Source organism: Ascaphus truei, chromosome 4 (genome assembly GCF_040206685.1).
Source record: "Ascaphus truei isolate aAscTru1 chromosome 4, aAscTru1.hap1, whole genome shotgun sequence".
NCBI classification, from domain to species: domain Eukaryota; kingdom Metazoa; phylum Chordata; class Amphibia; order Anura; family Ascaphidae; genus Ascaphus; species Ascaphus truei.
In genome coordinates, this window is record NC_134486.1 from 234,102,625 (window position 1) to 234,119,213 (window position 16,589).

The 16,589-nt window shown below is 48.6% G+C and overlaps 1 protein-coding gene across 6 annotated transcripts in view; it reads left to right on the plus strand.

The window, feature by feature from the left end:
- The window catches only part of FAM120B (family with sequence similarity 120 member B), a 140,481-nt gene that overhangs the window by 2,730 nt on the left and 121,162 nt on the right, over positions 1 to 16,589 (plus strand). For 3 of the 6 annotated variants that reach the window (XM_075597020.1, XM_075597014.1, XM_075597021.1), the window contains exon 1: positions 8,797 to 8,945. The exons of 1 other annotated variant lie outside the window; for it this stretch is intronic. The gene's annotated coding sequence lies outside the window, so the exon portion shown is untranslated. Of the gene's footprint in view, positions 1 to 8,793; positions 8,946 to 16,589 lie in introns of those variants that run through there. 2 more of the 6 variants (XM_075597017.1, XM_075597015.1) reach the window with 2 other exon arrangements.

Sequence of the window (16,589 nt, forward strand, 5' to 3'; positions counted from 1 at the left end):
CCATTTGCTATATATATATATATATATATATACACACATACACATATATTTGCTATATATATATATATATATATACACACACAAACACACACACACACACACACGTCAATAAATGACTAATACACTCTCCAAATATCACTTTATTTACTCGCTTTTACAATAAAATATTTATTTGAGATGGTACTTTTTCTTTAATTTATCTGGCATCATAGGATTTGAAGCACTTGCCCAACATTATTTTGTCTTGTATGGGATGAATAGTCTGAGTTTAAAATGAATAATAATAGTAGCACTAATTATTCTACTTTTTGAAAACTCTACATGGTATTAAGGACTGTGTGTTTCCTTCAATGAAATTGATGCAGCATTTGTTACATTTAGCAACCTGCAGTATTCTGCCGTTTCAACTTATACTCATTTATAAAAGATACTCTATTTCTAGTATATCCTCTTTCTCCCTTTCTACAATCGCCTTGAATTTATTAGAGGGATATCATATTTGTGTTAACATTGTTTATATTTGCGTATACAGCATTTATATGACACATATTATATGTAAACCTACTTGTTTGCATTCCGTTTTATACATATATGGCGTTTACCTGTTTATAAGTGTTATATGTATAAAATGGAAATAATAGAAACCGAATTGCCTTTAATATGTTGGAATGAGTTTCAGATACAAGTTCAAAAATCTTTAGCCACTTGTGGATATTCATAACTCAACTTCTATACTATCCTTAGAGAGAATAGTTGTGTTTCTCACTTTCTCTTATAGAGGGCTTTACATATGAATACATTTAAATCCAACATGTGTATTTTTTGTATGTCACCACATAGGCACAACTATTGCTGTAACCTGCAACATTTTGTTAATCTACATAATAGTTACGTACACCACATTTCGGTGGACCTCTTGTTGTCCCACAGCTTGAGGTCAGTTCTGCGTGAAATCTGTATATACAGTAGGGAAATGTCTCTGTATGCAGGAGTCATATTGGCTCCCAGTGATTAACATGCCTATGGCAGCTCATTTGAGCCACCCCCTTCTTTGTTGTTGTTTTGTGTATTTGCAACTTGCAGTTCCTACTGGAGGGGGCCACCTGAGCCTTGTAGCCTTCTGACTTGACGGTGTTGTTTGTGCTCGCTGTCTTCAGAGAGTAGAGAACAGTGACACTCTCCACTGTGCCCCCTCCACCCCTCCACCCCTCCACCACACCACTCTTCCTTTAGGGGAGAAAGGGTAGGGGGAGGGTGGGGAGGAGGGGTATAGGGCGGATCTCTGGGCATTGGAAACCTTCTCTTTTTCTGTGAGCATCTGCCTTGGAAGAACAGATGTGGGCACCTGCGGTGACAGGCTGCATATGTTCCAAACTATTCACAGATAATTCAAAGTGCCCACAATGGCAAGTCTTTGTGCAGGCAGAGTCCCTAAATATATTAATATGACTAGGACTCCTCTGAACTCTGTTCTGTTTAATGTGTGCTCCATTCTGACAACAACATTTGAACTTAATCCTTTGAGTCCTCCAAGTGGCAGTATCTCTGTCTTTTTATCTTTCCATCTTCATAGCCTCAAATCTCCCCAAATCCTCCTCTTTTCTTTTTTTTTTTAATATCTCTCTCTCTCTCTCTCTCTCTCTCTCTCTCTCTCTCTCTCTCTCTCTCTCTCTCTCTCTCTCTCTCTCTCTCTCTCATCATGTCTGAAAATATTCCATCTCTAACTTCTTACCTAATGTCTAATGTACTGTAATGGTTGAAGTATTATCTTACTTTGCAGTCCAGACAGAGGACAACTATACATTATTTTTTTTTAACATAAAACCACAATTTATTTTACTTGACAATTTACAGTTTTAACAGGTTGAACATTTTATGGAAATCAGGCAAACGACTTCAGTTACATCTGATGTTTCAGGGCTTTAATAAAATGTAACTTAAGTTCCCACTTTGCTGGTTTTGCTCCTTAAACTCCTAATAGTTATGTTAGACATCACGCTACAGACCCTGCAAAAAGGTAACATCAATCCCAGATGTAAGTAAGGCTTGGATTTTTGTACCAAATTTGTGCCATGCCTCTTTTATGTTTAGCATCTCTTTTCCCCATTTTGATTTGTTTTTCCCCCACAATGAGTTCTTTGGGTGCTATTGTGGGTCACACAATGCAGTGGGACATCAGGCTGTGAATGAAGACAGAAGTAGTTTAAACAAACCCAGCTCTTTTTCCTCTGCCCTCCTCCATTGTAATGTGAATGGGCCTTCTTCATTTGGCTGCTAGGAAACACAGCTTGCCATAAAGCACGGCCCCAGTGAAAGAGACTCTAATAAAAAGATAAACTATGTAAAAAAAAAAAAGAGAAGTAATTCCTGCAACCAGTCAGTGGGTTTTTGTTCGGAGGAAAAAATAAACAATTCTTTGTTTTGTTCTTTTTTTTTCTTCAAAAGGTATACAATGTACAGGGTAGGTACTAAAAACAAATATTCAGACAAATACTATGCAGATAAACACCTTACATAAGCATTACATGAAGAATAATCAACAATAATGTTTTAATAGTTGAAAAAAATGACAATAGCCGGAAACACTTTTCTTTACCTTAAATAAAGTTAATCCTGTACAGCTAAATCTCCAGAAACAATGGTCTGAAGTATAAATAATGCTGTCAAACTATCCTGATACAGGGCCATATTTACTAAGTGGTGCTAAGCCAGAGGATATCTTCTGACCCATTCATTTGAAGGAGCAGTAAGGTGTTTTATGGCTGAGCACTGCATAATAATGATGGTCCACTATGTTGCAATGATCATTTTAGTGTAGGTGATGCTTCAGATCTGTTTTATCCATGTCTGGTTAGTTCCATGACAAATCTAGATACCTAAAAAGCATTCAACAAGCGCTAATCTACCAAAATGTATATAACCAATAAGGTAACATGTCCCTAATGCCCAAAACTTAACTGTGACCTATTATAAAGGATGACAGATATCTAAAGTAAAGAATGGCTGCCCAGGGGACTCCCAAACACAAGTGCTCTCGCTGCACTCGCTATATGTCACCACAAAGAAAACGAAATCCCCGGCGCCAAAAGTCAAATGGTAAATATTGTCGCCAATTCCCACTGTCCTGGATATAGTCCAGACTTGGTTCCCAATCCGAGAATTTAATCCAGTTTGCGCAAACCAGGCTTGCTTCTTTCTTAGTGTCTGCAAGAATTATCCCTTAAACAGTCCTTGTTTTCTGCGCAATAGTGTGTCCCCTTTGTATTTTACAGGAGGAGAGCCAGAGTGAAAGAAGCAAGCCTGGTTTGCGCAAACTGGATCAAATTCTCGGATTGGGAACCAAGTCTGGACTATATCCAGGACAGTGGGAATTGGCAACAATATTTACCATTTGACTTTTGGCGCCGGGGATTGCTTTTCGTTTTCTTTCTGGTAAGTTTCATGCCGTCGAATAAAAGTTCAATGGAGTACTTCTTTAAAAGAGGCAATCCAAGCATGTGCAAGGGGTCTCTGGTGCTGAATCCTATTCATTTCCGCTCCAGAGACCACGTGCTTCCGGAGATACTTACCTCCGTAGGGGGTGCCGGTAGCTGCTCCGCTCGGTTAGCAGAGTTCACGTAAAGGCGGAGTTTCAAAGCTCCCGCGCCTTGCGGCCAAATAGGAAGCCGCGACGTCACTAGGTTTTGCTTCCTATTGGTCCACGTGACGCGGGAGCTTTAAACTTTGCAGGGATACCGGCACCCCCTTTGGAGGTCTGTATCTCGGGAAGCAGGGGGTCTCTGGGGCTGAAATGAATGGGGTTCAGCTCCAGAGACCCCCTGCTTCAAACCTATGTTAAAAAACTATCAAAAGAAAAAGTGCATGGATTGCTCCTTTATCACCATCAGCCTCGCCTTGAGGAAGGCTGCATGTGCAGTCGAAACGTTGATTTTGCTATAGTTTCATGCCATAACACGCTTTGCGAGGTGCTATTCAAAGTGATGCCAAACAGCTCTCCCACTGTTTGTTCAAATATCTGAACGGTCATGTTCGATTTCTCATTATTTGCATCCTTTTTTCACTTCATGAAGAAAGTAGAAACGTTATTAAAGCATTACTTGAGATGACAGCCTATTCTGGGCGCTGGACACTCAGCCGCCATCCGCCTCGCCAATAAGGTAAGTACATTAAGGGGTTTTAGGGTAAGAGGTTGGGAACTAGGGTAAGGGGTTTTAGGGTAAGGGTTTTTTGGGTAAGAGGTTTTAGGGTAAGAGTGTAGGGTAAGGGGTTTTAGGGTAAAAGCGTAGGGTAAGGCGTTTTAGGGTAAAAGCGTAGAGTAAGGGGTTTTAGGGTAAGAGCGTAGAGTAAGGGTTTTTTGGGTAAAAGGTTTTAGGGTAAGAGCGGAGGGTAAGGGATTTTAGGGTAAAAGCGTAGGGTAAGGGGTTTTAGGGTAAGAGCGGAGGGTAAGGGGTTTTAGGGTAAGAGCGGAGGGTAAGGGGTTTTAGGGTAAAAGCGGAGGGTAAGGGATTTTAGGGTAAGAGCAGAGGGTAAGGAGTTTTAGGGTAAGAGAGGATGGAAAGGAGTTTTAGGTAAGAGTGGAGGGTAAGGGGTTTTAGGGTAAAGGCTTAGAGTAAGGTGTTAAGGTTTTTAGGGTGGGGGTAGCGTTAGCATGAGGGTTTTTTAGGGTAGGTAATAGCGTTAGCATTAGTATGAGGGGTTTTTAGGGTAGGGGGTAGCGTTAGCGTTAGTATGAGGGGTGTTTAGGGTAGGTGGTAGCGTTAGCATGAGGGGTTTTTAGGGTAGGGGGTATCGTTAGCGTTAGTATGAGGGGTTTTTAAGGTAATGTTAGGGGCTTACCTTGGCGGCCAAATGGCCAGCAGAGAGGTGTCACTGTGGCGAGGTGTGGCAGCTAAACGCCAGCAGCGACTTAGTAGCGGAAAAACAGCCGCGACCAAATGTCCTAAACTAGAGAAAGAGTTGTTGTTTTTTTAACTATCTTAGATAAGCAAGAAAGACCTGATGGGAAGGCAGATATAAAGGTAGGAGCGGGAGGAGTTCTTCATGCACCTACAATTTCAAGTGTAGCCTGAAAAATGTTCTTACCGGCAAAGGAGAGAAGCTTTGTACCGTATTGGCCCGAATACGACCCCTACAGTTTGAAGGTGTTCTACATGAAAAATAAAAAGGTGTTAGATTGCGCATATAATACGAGTACAGTTTTCGGAAGGACATTTTTAGGAAAAAAACATAGCACTATATTCAGGCCAATACAGTAATTTAGATGCCAGATTTAAAATGGGATATCCTGGTTAAAGACGTATGGCTAAATTCAAAAACACTTTAACACACACAACTAGCGTTGAAGTACATAGCAATTGTATGCACTAAACATTTGTGCCCTTTTAGAACTGGTCAGTAGACCAAGTTCTTGGTGATGTATACACTACCGACAATTGTAGTGCAAAGTTCTAGCAGCCGTAATGGCCAGAGAGAAGTGTAGCTACTGTAAAGCTACCAGACATGCTGGTTTACAGGGGATAGTCCTGGTTTGCACAACTCTGTACAAAAGCACAAATATATCAGGGATGACTACACTGCCAAATGAAAGGCATTGTTAAAGGAGCATTCCAGTGTTTTTGAAATATATATATATTTTTAAAGGGGATAAGCAGGGGGTATCCAGAGTTCAGCTTCTGGAGCCCCTGCTTCCCACCTAGTAAAAAAAAAACACACACATAATCCATAGGCGGAACCGCACCTTAAAAGTAGAAAAACTTTTTATTTTTAAAGGATCTAAAAATGTAGTCTATAATACTTTAAGTATAATATACTTCTGGATCACACAAAGCTGTCCAGTTTAAGCCTTCCAGTAATTTAGTTGAATCATTTTTTTTCTAAGCTTTCCTTTTAGAGAAATAAAAAAAAACAATAAAATGATGGTTTTATTATTATTAATGCTAATAATGATTGACCCTTGCCACTTAAACTTAGCACAATGTTATTGAAAGACAAGTGCCTGCTGGACTTTTGTTATCAGGGGTACCACACAGCGCCTGTGCTGTAAATACGGACCCTGAATTCTGATAAAACATTAGAATGCAACCACTACAGATAATGGGTCAATAATGAGGTCATTGCTCTGCAGGCCTTTAGTAGTGATGTCATTGCTCTCCCGATCTACAGCAGTGAAAAGTGATGTCATTGCTCTCCCGAGCTGTAAGGCTGTGGCCCCGCTAGCGCTGAGCGCGCTGGCGCTCAAAGCATGCGTGGCGGGTGTCCTGCGTCTGCTCGCGCGCGGGGGGAGGGTGGGGGGCGGCATTGCCGAATATTGAGCGAGCGGGAAAGTATACATTTTTTATTTACCTAAGCGCATTGCGTGTGTGCACACGCATACCCGCGTGCGCATCGGCTGAGCGGGGACTTGCATATATATATATATGCAAGTCACCTCGCCAAGCACCGCGCTCAGCGCTAGCGGGGCCGCAGCCTAACATTGAATGGGAATAATGTGATGCCAGTGATCTGCAGAGCTGAAGCGGAGAGAGTGAATGAGATGCCAGTGCTCTGCAGAGCTGAAGCTGAGAGTGAATGAGATGCCAGTGCCCTGGAGAGCTGAAGCTGAGTGAATGAGATGCCAGTGCTCTGCAAAACTGAAGCTGAGAGAGTGAATGAGATGCCAGTGCTCTGCAGAGCTGAAGCTGAGAGAGTGAATGAGATGCCAGTGCTCTGCAGAGCTGAAGCTGAGAGAGTGAATGAGATGCCAGTGCTCTGCAAAGCTGAAGCTGAGAGTGAATGAGATGCCAGTGCTCTGCAGAGCTGAAGCTGAGAGAGTGAATGAGATGCCAGTGCTCTGCAGAGCTGAAGCTGAGAGAGTGAATGAGATGCCAGTGCTCTGCAAAGCTGAAGCTGAGAGTGAATGAGATGCCAGTGCTCTGCAGAGCTGAAGCTGAGAGAGTGAATGAGATGCCAGTGCTCTGCAGAGCTGAAGCTGAGAGAGTGAATGAGATGCCAGTGCCCTGCAGAGCTGAAGCTGAGAGAGTGAATGAGATGCCAGTGCCCTGCAGAGCTGAAGCTGAGAGAGTGAATGAGATGCCAGTGCTCTGCAGAGCTGAAGCTGAGAGAGTGAATGAGATGCCAGTGCGCTGCAGAGCTGAAGCTGAGAGAGTGAATGAGATGCCAGTGCGCTGCAGAGCTGAAGCTGAGAGAGTGAACGAGATGCCAGTGCTCTGCAGAGCTGAAGCTGAGAGTGAATGAGATGCCAGTGCTCTGCAGAGCGGAAGCGGAGAGAGTGAATGAGATGCCAGTGCGCTGCAGAGCTGAAGCTGAGAGTGAATCAGATGCCAGTGCTCTGCATAGCTGAAGCTGAGAGCGTGAATGAGATGCCAGTGCTCTGCAGAGCGGAAGCGGAGAGAGTGAATGAGATGCCAGTGCTCTGCAGAGCTGAAGCTGAGAGAGTGAATGAGATGCCAGTGCTCTGCAGAGCTGAAGCTGAGAGAGTGAATGAGATGCCAGTGCCCTGCAGAGCTGAAGCTGAGAGAGTGAATGAGATGCCAGTGCCCTGCAGAGCTGAAGCTGAGAGAGTGAATGAGATGCCAGTGCCCTGCAGAGCTGAAGCTGAGAGAGTGAATGAGATGCCAGTGCCCTGCAGAGCTGAAGCTGAGAGAGTGAATAAGATGCCAGTGCTCTGCAGAGCTGAAGCTGAGAGAGTGAATGAGATGCCAGTGCGCTGCAGAGCTGAAGCTGAGAGAGTGAATAAGATGCCAGTGCTCTGCAGAGCTGAAGCTGAGAGAGTGAATGAGATGCCAGTGCTCTGCAGAGCTGAAGCTGAGAGTGAATGAGATGCCAGTGCTCTGCAGAGCTGAAGCTGAGAGAGTGAATGAGATGCCAGTGCGCTGCAGAGCTGAAGCTGAGAGTGAATAAGATGCCAGTGCTCTGCAGAGCTGAAGCTCTGAGTGAATGATATGCCAGTGCTCTGCAGAGCTGAAGCTGTGAGTGAATGAGATGCCAGTGCTCTGCAGAGCTGAAGCTGTGAGTGAATGAGATGCCAGTGCTCTGCAGAGCTGAAGCTGTGAGTGAATGAGATGCCAGTGCTCTGCAGAGCTGAAGCTGAGAGAGAGTGAATGAGATGCCAGTGCTCTTCAAAGCTGAAGCTGAGAGAGTGAATGAGATGCCAGTGCTCTGCAGAGCTGAAGCTGAGAGTGAATGAGATGCCAGTGCTCTGCAGAGCTGAAGCTGAGAGAGTGAATGAGATGCCAGTGCTCTGCAGAGCTGAAGCTGAGAGTGAATGAGATGCCAGTGCTCTGCAGAGCTGAAAGTGAATGAGATGCCAGTGCTCTGCAGAGCTGAAAGTGAATGAGATGCCAGTGCTCTGCAGAGCTGAAAGTGAATGAGATGCCAGTGCTCTGCAGAGCTGAAAGTGAAGGAGATGCCAGTGCTCTGCAGAGCTGAAAGTGAAGGAGATGCCAGTGCTCTGCAGAGCTGAAAGTGAAGGAGATGCCAGTGCTCTGCAGAGCTGAAAGTGGATGAGATGCCAGTGCTCTGCAGAGCTGAAGCTGAGAGAGTGAATGAGATGCCAGTGCTCTGCAGAGCTGAAGCTGAGAGAGTGAATGAGATGCCAGTGCTCTGCAGATTCCAGGCAGTTTCACTGTCTGGCTGAGTGCAACACGTTGCAGTACAAAGCCATTTGTCAGTTAAGGGGTTAATGGTGATGTCAGAGAGCTGCAGACATCTAAGCTCTGAGAGTCAACGGTGACGTCAGTAAAACACCTGCAGGTTAGCGTCACCGCATTCCCCGTGTTTCTAGATTTAGTGACGTCACTCGGCGGAAGCGGAAGTGCACACACGAACCCAGCGGTGTTGCGGGGTGATGTGAGTTCCGAATAATAGGGCGCCAAGCTCCCCTTTTGCCTGACGTCACAATCGCTCAGGACCGGGTAGGCTGTGCGCGCGCAGGTCAGTGCCCGCAGGTGAGCCGAGCGAGAAACCTGAGCTTGGCACAGTGCATGATGGGACGTGTAGTCCTGTGTGTTAAACTAGATGAATGACAGAAGTAGTATTTAATGAATGCATGGATTGGCTAATTGATCCCACTTGGAACAGACTTACTCATTCACATTCAAACACTATGTAAATATAGGTGTGTGTGTATCTATACACATATATAACCCAGGCTGTGCTGAAAAGCTGTGTTAGGCCGAGTCCATAAAGGACAGGCCGTGCTGAGCCGTGCGGACGCTCCGCGCTGAGCCCCTGCATCCTCAATGAGGATGCCTTGAGAGGGGGCTCACGCGAGCGTCCGCAGGCGTGCTGAGGCGCTGGATTTTTCAGCCGACAGCCAAGCTGTTTTTCAGAGCGATGTTGGCTGAAAACATCCAATCAGCGCGGAGCAGCGACGTTGACGTCGCGGGCGATTGGCCCAGCGACGACACTGCCCCGCCTCCCTCAGTCTCCCCCCGCCTTCCGATCGCGCCCGCTGGCTCGCCTGCATGGGCATAAAATCGCGCAGATTTCAGCAGGCGAGCCTCAGCGTTTGCGCGGTCCAGCCCTGCTACCCCTTCTATGGCCCCAGCCTTATGTGGCAGGCGTAAGCTTGTAGCGTGTCAACATTAATTTGAAGCAAATGTTGACACTTTGTGCTCTTTTGCATGTTATTTCCCAGAATCCCTGGCTGCAGTGGGAGCACTGTATGCTGGGAGATAATGGGGAAAGGCAGGGTTGCAGAACTGGCTGAGGCATGTGAATATGCTCACAACTTCTTTGTCTTTTGTCACTGTTTTGTCACAGAAATTGTATTTGCAATAGTGATGTTTTTAATTAATAACCAAAACACAATTTCAGTGCCAAAACGCAAAGAAGTTTGACTTAGAACGCGTGTTTTAGCTATTTGCACTTCTATATTTATAGTAACTGAATTGTGTGTGTGTGTGTGGCTGCGTCCATAGACACTGCAGCCGTGCAGAGGCTGAGGTGCTTTCCCTGGCCTTAGTACGCACGCCGTCCGGGGTGTCTATGGGCGGGCCAGTGATGTCACGGAGCTGGTTCGCCCTCATTAGGCGAGCCGCTAACGTAACCGCCCGAGAAATCAGGTTTGACTGATTTCACGCGCATCGCGCGCCCCCTCCCGCTTGCGTCCACACGCCGTATAGATGCGATCAATGATCGCTCAGCGTGTGGACGCGTCCGCGTGGTCTGCCCCTGTATGGAAGCAGCCTTATTCTCAGGGTCCTCCCCTCCCCCGCCGAGCAGCTCCCCCCAGGGGAGGTAGGGAGACACAGGGGCGTTCGGCAGCTCACGAGGGGCGGGAGGGCGTGCTCGGCAGCTCACTGGTGGCGGGAGGGCGTGCTCGGCAGCTCACGGGGGGGACGGGAGGGCGTGCTCGGCAGCTCACGGAGGGGGGGGGGCGGGAGGGCGTGCTCGGCAGCTCACGGAGGGGGGGGGCGGGAGGGCGTGCTCGGCAGCTCAAGGGAGGGCGTGCTCGACGGCTCACGGGGGGGGCGGGAGGGCGTGCTCGGCGGCTCACGGGGGGGGCGGGAGGGCGTGCTCGGTGGCTCACGGGGGGGCGGGAGGGCGTGCTCGGCAGCTCCCCCCCCAGGGGAGGTAGGGAGACACAGGGGCGTTCGGCAGCTCACGAGGGGCGGGAGGGCGTGCTCGGCAGCTCACTGGTGGCGGGAGGGCGTGCTCGGCAGCTCACGGGGGGGACGGGAGGGCGTGCTCGGCAGCTCACGGAGGGGGGGGCGGGAGGGCGTGCTCGGCAGCTCAAGGGAGGGCGTGCTCGGCGGCTCACAGGGGGGGCGGGTGGGCGTGCTCGGCGGCTCACGGGGGGGTGGGAGGGTGTGCTCGGTGGCTCACGGGGGGGGCGGGAGGGCGTGCTCGGCGGCTCATGGTGGGGCGGGAGGGCGTGCTCGGCAGCTCACGGGGGGCGGGAGGGCGTGCTCGGCAGCTCACGGGGGGCGGGAGGGCGTGCTCGGCAGCTCACGGGGGGGGCGGGAGGGCGTGCTCGGCAGCTCACGGGGGGGCGGGAGGGCATGCTCTGCAGCTCACGGGGGCCGGAGGGCGTGCTCGGCATCTCACGGGGGGCGGGAGGGCGTGCTCGGCAGCTCACGGGGGGACGGGAGGGCGTGCTCGGCAGCTCACGGTGGCCGGGAGGGTGTGCTCGGCAGCTCACGGGGGGGCGGGAGGGCGTGCTCGGCAGCTCCGGGGGGGTGGGAGGGCGTGCTCGGCAGCTCCAGGGGGGGTGGGAGGGCGTGCTCGGCAGCTCGCGGGAGGGTGTGCTCGGTGGCTCCCGGGGGCGGGATTGGGAGGGTTGCAAGGCGGCTCACTGTGTGTATGTGTGTGTGTATGTGTGTGTTCCTCCTGATTCCTGCTGGTCGTAGCTGGCAAAATTCAGTAGCAGTAAATGTTGCTGATGGCCTCTTCTGCCAGCAGTGATGTCACTTCCGTCTCCATCAACTCCATTCACTGCCACTGAATTTTGCTGATGTGGTAGGTGCCGCTAAAGAAGTTTCACTTCAAAAAATGGAGGAGGCGGATCACAGGACATGGAGCGGGTCCTGCTGAGGCTCTGAGCAGGCTCGCTGAAGGCCTGGATGCATGAGCAGCTCCCATGTGAATTAGAGAGACACCAGGGGGGCCTGGTGCACCAATTTAATGGCTATGGGGCTGCGGAGCCAGAAGTGTGGTGACAGGCCTCAGGTGCAGAACTATGGTTTTCACAGGATTTGTCGGTAAAATCAGCTAGGATGTTGCAAGGGCAGGAGGCATTTTTTGTCGGTTAAAGAAAAGATGGGGGCTGGTCTTGTTACAGTTATGGAGTTTGTTACATAATTTGTAGTCCGATTCAGGTCAGGATATTAATGCAGGGGAGGTGTTAGTGGCAAGGGGAACATATTTGGGGGGGGGGGGGGGTGGAATCAAGCCAGATTGAGGGACTAGTTATGAAGTGCAGTTGGTCAAGTGTGGGTAACTGCCAGACAGGATAGGCGTGGGAACTAAGGTGGGGGGCACGTAGGCCCTGCCCCTTCAGGCAGTCGGTGTCAACCAGCACTGGGGTCTGAGAGGGAGTGTGCTGGGTATTTAATGAGGGACGGTGTGATTGGGGCTAGGGGTGTAAATGTAGGCACATATGTGGAGGTAAGGAGAGGTAGGATAATGGGCAGAAGAGAGTACAGTAAGGACCGACAAGGGTGTCATGTTTTGGGGGGGGGGATTTAAATTGGCACAGAAAGAGTTGAGTATAGGTTACCAAGAGAAGGTTGAACAACATATGGCGACTGGTAGGCTGTATGCTGGTCAGGAATAAATCAACATTAAAGGAGTATCAGTCTGTTTTGGGGCCAATGATGTTTGTAATCTGGGCTATGCCTATGGGGAGAGTTTTCTGTAAGTGACTGGCTAAGGCAACAGCGAGAGTTAAGATGTAAGAGCATTTCTTCAGAAATACAAAGAGGTGAAGGAGAATTTGAAGGTATGGGAGCAGTTTTTTGAGAGGTATAATGGTTGCACTTTTTGTATGGAAGATGCCAGTGATGGGGGTCGATTTTTAGATATTCACAGATGCAGCTGCCTCAGTAGGTTTTGGGGCCTACTTCCAGGGAAGATGGTGGGCGGAGGCGTGGCCTAGGGAATGGGGGGATGCTGGGTTACTAGGTAATCTGGCACTTCTGGAATTTCCCTCCCTGGGGGAAGCGGTGGAACTGTGGGGAGGAACATCTGGCCAACCAAAAGGTGTGCACTTCTGATCAGATAATATGGCCGTGGTTTGGGTGGTAAATAATTTGTTGACAGATTCAGGACTGGTACATTTATTAAGTTTTTTTGTATTTGAGGAGAAGTATGTATATTTTAGGGCACGTCATGTAACTGGGATTCATGATGCGGTAGCTGAAGCGTTATCTCGTTTTAAGTTTGCAGAGTTCAGGAGACTGGCTCCAGGAGCGGCGTTAGTAGGCCAATTATGTCCCAGGTAATTATGGAGGCTGGCACTTCGAGGGTGACGGAGTTGGTGAAGAACTCTTTGGCATTTGGTTATGTGGAGAGCATATTTACAGGCATGGGAGGAGTGGTGTTGTTTTTGGCAAGGATGGAGACAAGGAGGATTGGGGTAATCTGAAAGGGACGCATTGGTATCCTTCATGCTACGAAAACAGGATGAGGGATGGTCGGGGGCAAAAATGGGAAAGAAATTGGTGGGTGTCAGAATCTTTTTGAAGCTAAATGAGAAGGAGGATGCTATGGGAAGTTTATTGATAAAGAACATTTGGAGGGTTGGAGGAAATATTCCAGGAGGAGCGATATTAGACGGCCAGTATAAACTGAATGATTATTGGGCATTATGTGGGCAGCTAGGACAGTGTGTCTGTCAGAGTTTGAGACTGTGCTTTTTGGAGCGATATTTTCAACTGCTTATTTAGGAGCATTTAGATTTGGTGATTTAGTAAGTAGGTGGTGCTAAGAGTGTGGAGTGTGGTTTGCAGTATAAGGATGTGGTGGTTGTGGTAGTGGGAGCAGCTTCAAGCGAAGATCCGAAGGGTAAGTGTGTGGATAATGTTAAGAAGTCTTGGGGCAGGGTTAATATGTCCAGTTAGGGCATTACATTGTTATTTGAGCATTTGGCCAAAGTAACTAGAGTCCTTATGGGTGCACAAGGATGGAACACCATTATCTCAATTATTTTCAATTCAGGAGGGTTTTTGTTCAGTGTTTAGTTAAGGTGGGGCAGGATCCCAGTGTTTTTGGTACGCATTCATTTAGAATTAGGGCGGCAACAGAGGCAGCTAGCGTTGGTTTTAGTGAGACAAGGATTACGAAGATTAGGAGATGGTCATCTGCTCTATGTATGTATACATGATATATATATATAATCATATGTAGCCCCCTTTCCTTATGACTAAGGGAAGTACGCGTGCTGATATACCTGTTCGCTCACAGGAGGCCTAACCTCTGCCACTGGGAGCCTGGGGTGAGCTCACAAGAACCAATAACAGTAATAAGTGTTACACACAAAGATAACTAAAGTTTACTGACACACGCACATATAATAACATGTAACAATCACAATGCCCAATGCAATACCCACGCAATAACCAACACCCCGGTGTGGTTCTCCCAAAGTACTGAGGGTGCCCTAGGCATCTAAACACCCGGTGTCCTTAGAACAGTCCCCACCCAGAATGAGAGGTAGCGCTACCCCCCTTGTGTGGTGATGGTGCACGTGGGTACCTTCCTGGCTACGACCAGGCTATAGTGGAGATCTTCTCTTAGCAGAGTCGCATCCGTGATCCCACGATGCAGGATCTGCAAAATCCCCTCACGCCTTGTCCCGGTCCGCCTTGAGAGGCGAGCTCCAGCTGGAGTGTCTCACCTAATGTCTCTGGTGTGACCTGAGGTCTGGTCCCAGACTGCAGGCCGCAGGTCGCAGCGTGGCGTCCCACCGATGACGCAGTTACTTGAGTAGGAGTCTCTAAGAGGGGGGTCACTATCTAGGCCTTCCCTACAACACTACTTGTAGTAGGGGTCTGACCTAGCTGGGGCCTAAGGGGCAGTACTTGGCCTAGTCCAGAGGAGCACTGCTCCCTGGGCCCTACCTCTCTGCTTGCCGCCCTCCATCCGACTCACGCATGGTGCCTTTGTGCACCAAACCTAATGTCTCTCCCCCTGCTCCTTGAGCCCTATTGGCTGGCTGACCCACATGGTGCCTAGCGCCCTAAGGACCCAGGGACTTGTAGTCTCATGCGGCGTCTTGCGTAGGCCTTAAGATGGCCACCGCAACTACTATCTCACTGAGCATGCACACTGCTTCTTCTGTGCATGCGCGTCATCCCAAGATGGCCGCCACCTGCACCGGAGCGGCTTCCCGATTGCACAGGGCTCCGGCACCTAGCCGCCAGGTCCCCCACGCCTACAGTAGGGGAAAGGGGGCTCGGCTACACATGTATTTTATGCAGGTCAGGAGGAGACTGTGGTTTGGATTTTGGATACAGTTAAGTCTATTTGGGCAGAGAAGATAGCAGGGAAACTTTTGGATGGTGATAAGATACTGATGTTTTGGAAAGGGCAGAGGGGCTTAGGTTGGGAAGGGGTGTTGCCACTGGTTTTGGTGTTAGCAGGGGGTAGAGAGAGGCCGGATATTCTGGTTTTACATGTAGATGGGAATGACTTGGATAAGACACCACCCAGTAGATTGGTTAGGAATATGAGCAGTGATTTGTGTCGGTTAAGGTATCAGTTTGGAGGTTCGCTGTTGGTATGGTCTGAGAGTGCCAAGGGCGTATTGGAGAGTGGCAAGGAATTTGAAAGATATTGAGCGGTGCAGGAGGAAGTTGAATAGATATATGGAAAAGTTTGCGGTAGGTATACGTGGATTTTCCAATAGGCACAGGGATTTAGAAGGGGATATCCTACGGGATTATTTAAACGTTAGCGGGTGCACCTTTTGGAGGTGGGAATTGAGAATTGTAATCTAGGTGAGTTTTTGTGGGATGACTCAAGGCCAGTTTAAGGTGTTAAATGACCTTGACTTTGGCGGTGTGATACGGAAGTCCAGGGGTAATTCTCACCATTTAAGCAGGTTCAAGGTTCAGGGGACAAATATTGGAACATAAAAATGTAATTTTAAATAAAGCTGAAACAAGTAGTGTAGCCAGACATTTCAACCAGTATGACAATGGACTTGAAGGAATTACATTGCAGAGGAATAGATAAAATAAGTATGGGATCCTGGAAGAGAGATTTAGATGAGCTTTTATTACAGAGAGAAGCAACATGGATCTTTATATTGGGGAGTCTGGTACCAGTAGGATTAAATGAAGACATCAAATATAGTTGCTTATTGTGATAGCATTTCAGATTTTAATTGGACACGTGGATAGGTGACATTGATTGTGTATATTTATGATATTGGATAATGTTGCTTATTGTTTATATTTTGCCGTATCATTTCTGGTTCTAGACTACTACTTAGGCTAAGGCCCCGCTCCCTCAGTCAGCGCGCCCGCACTGCAGACAGGCGGGGCGCTGACAGACACAGACCGCGATATGCGGTCTGTAGGGAGCCGGAGCGGGAGGTGGGCGGGGGTGGGAGGGCGGTAGCGTGACTTGAGCGGAGGGACCCGCTCGGGCTGCGGGTGGGAGCTGCTGCTGGAAGGTAACCAAAAGCAACAACACCACACACACAAGCACACACACACAAACACACACCCCCTACCTTGCTTCCTGACAGCTCCCGCCCCCACCGCTGATTGGCTCATCAGCGCACCACGTGACGCGTCTCCGCTCAGGATCACAATTTTCTTGCATCCCCTGGTGGCTGACGCGTCACAGTGCGTAGTGAGCCAGCAGCGATGGGGGACTGGGACCGGCTCGGGAGGATTCCCCTGCTGGTGGGGAACGCTTGTGTGGTCCCAGCCCTTAAGGAGGAGAATCCGGATGTCGAGTTAAATTAAGAAGCCCCTGGCAGAGGGTGGCGAAATGCGCTTCAGTGTTGAGCTGCTGCGTTTGCCATAAAATATACCCCCCGAACATTGAGTATTGGAGCACATCTGTGACTACGTGGAGGAGGTGAGATTGTACAATTCATTACAAAGTATTGGAATCCTAACCTCAATGAGAGTCGC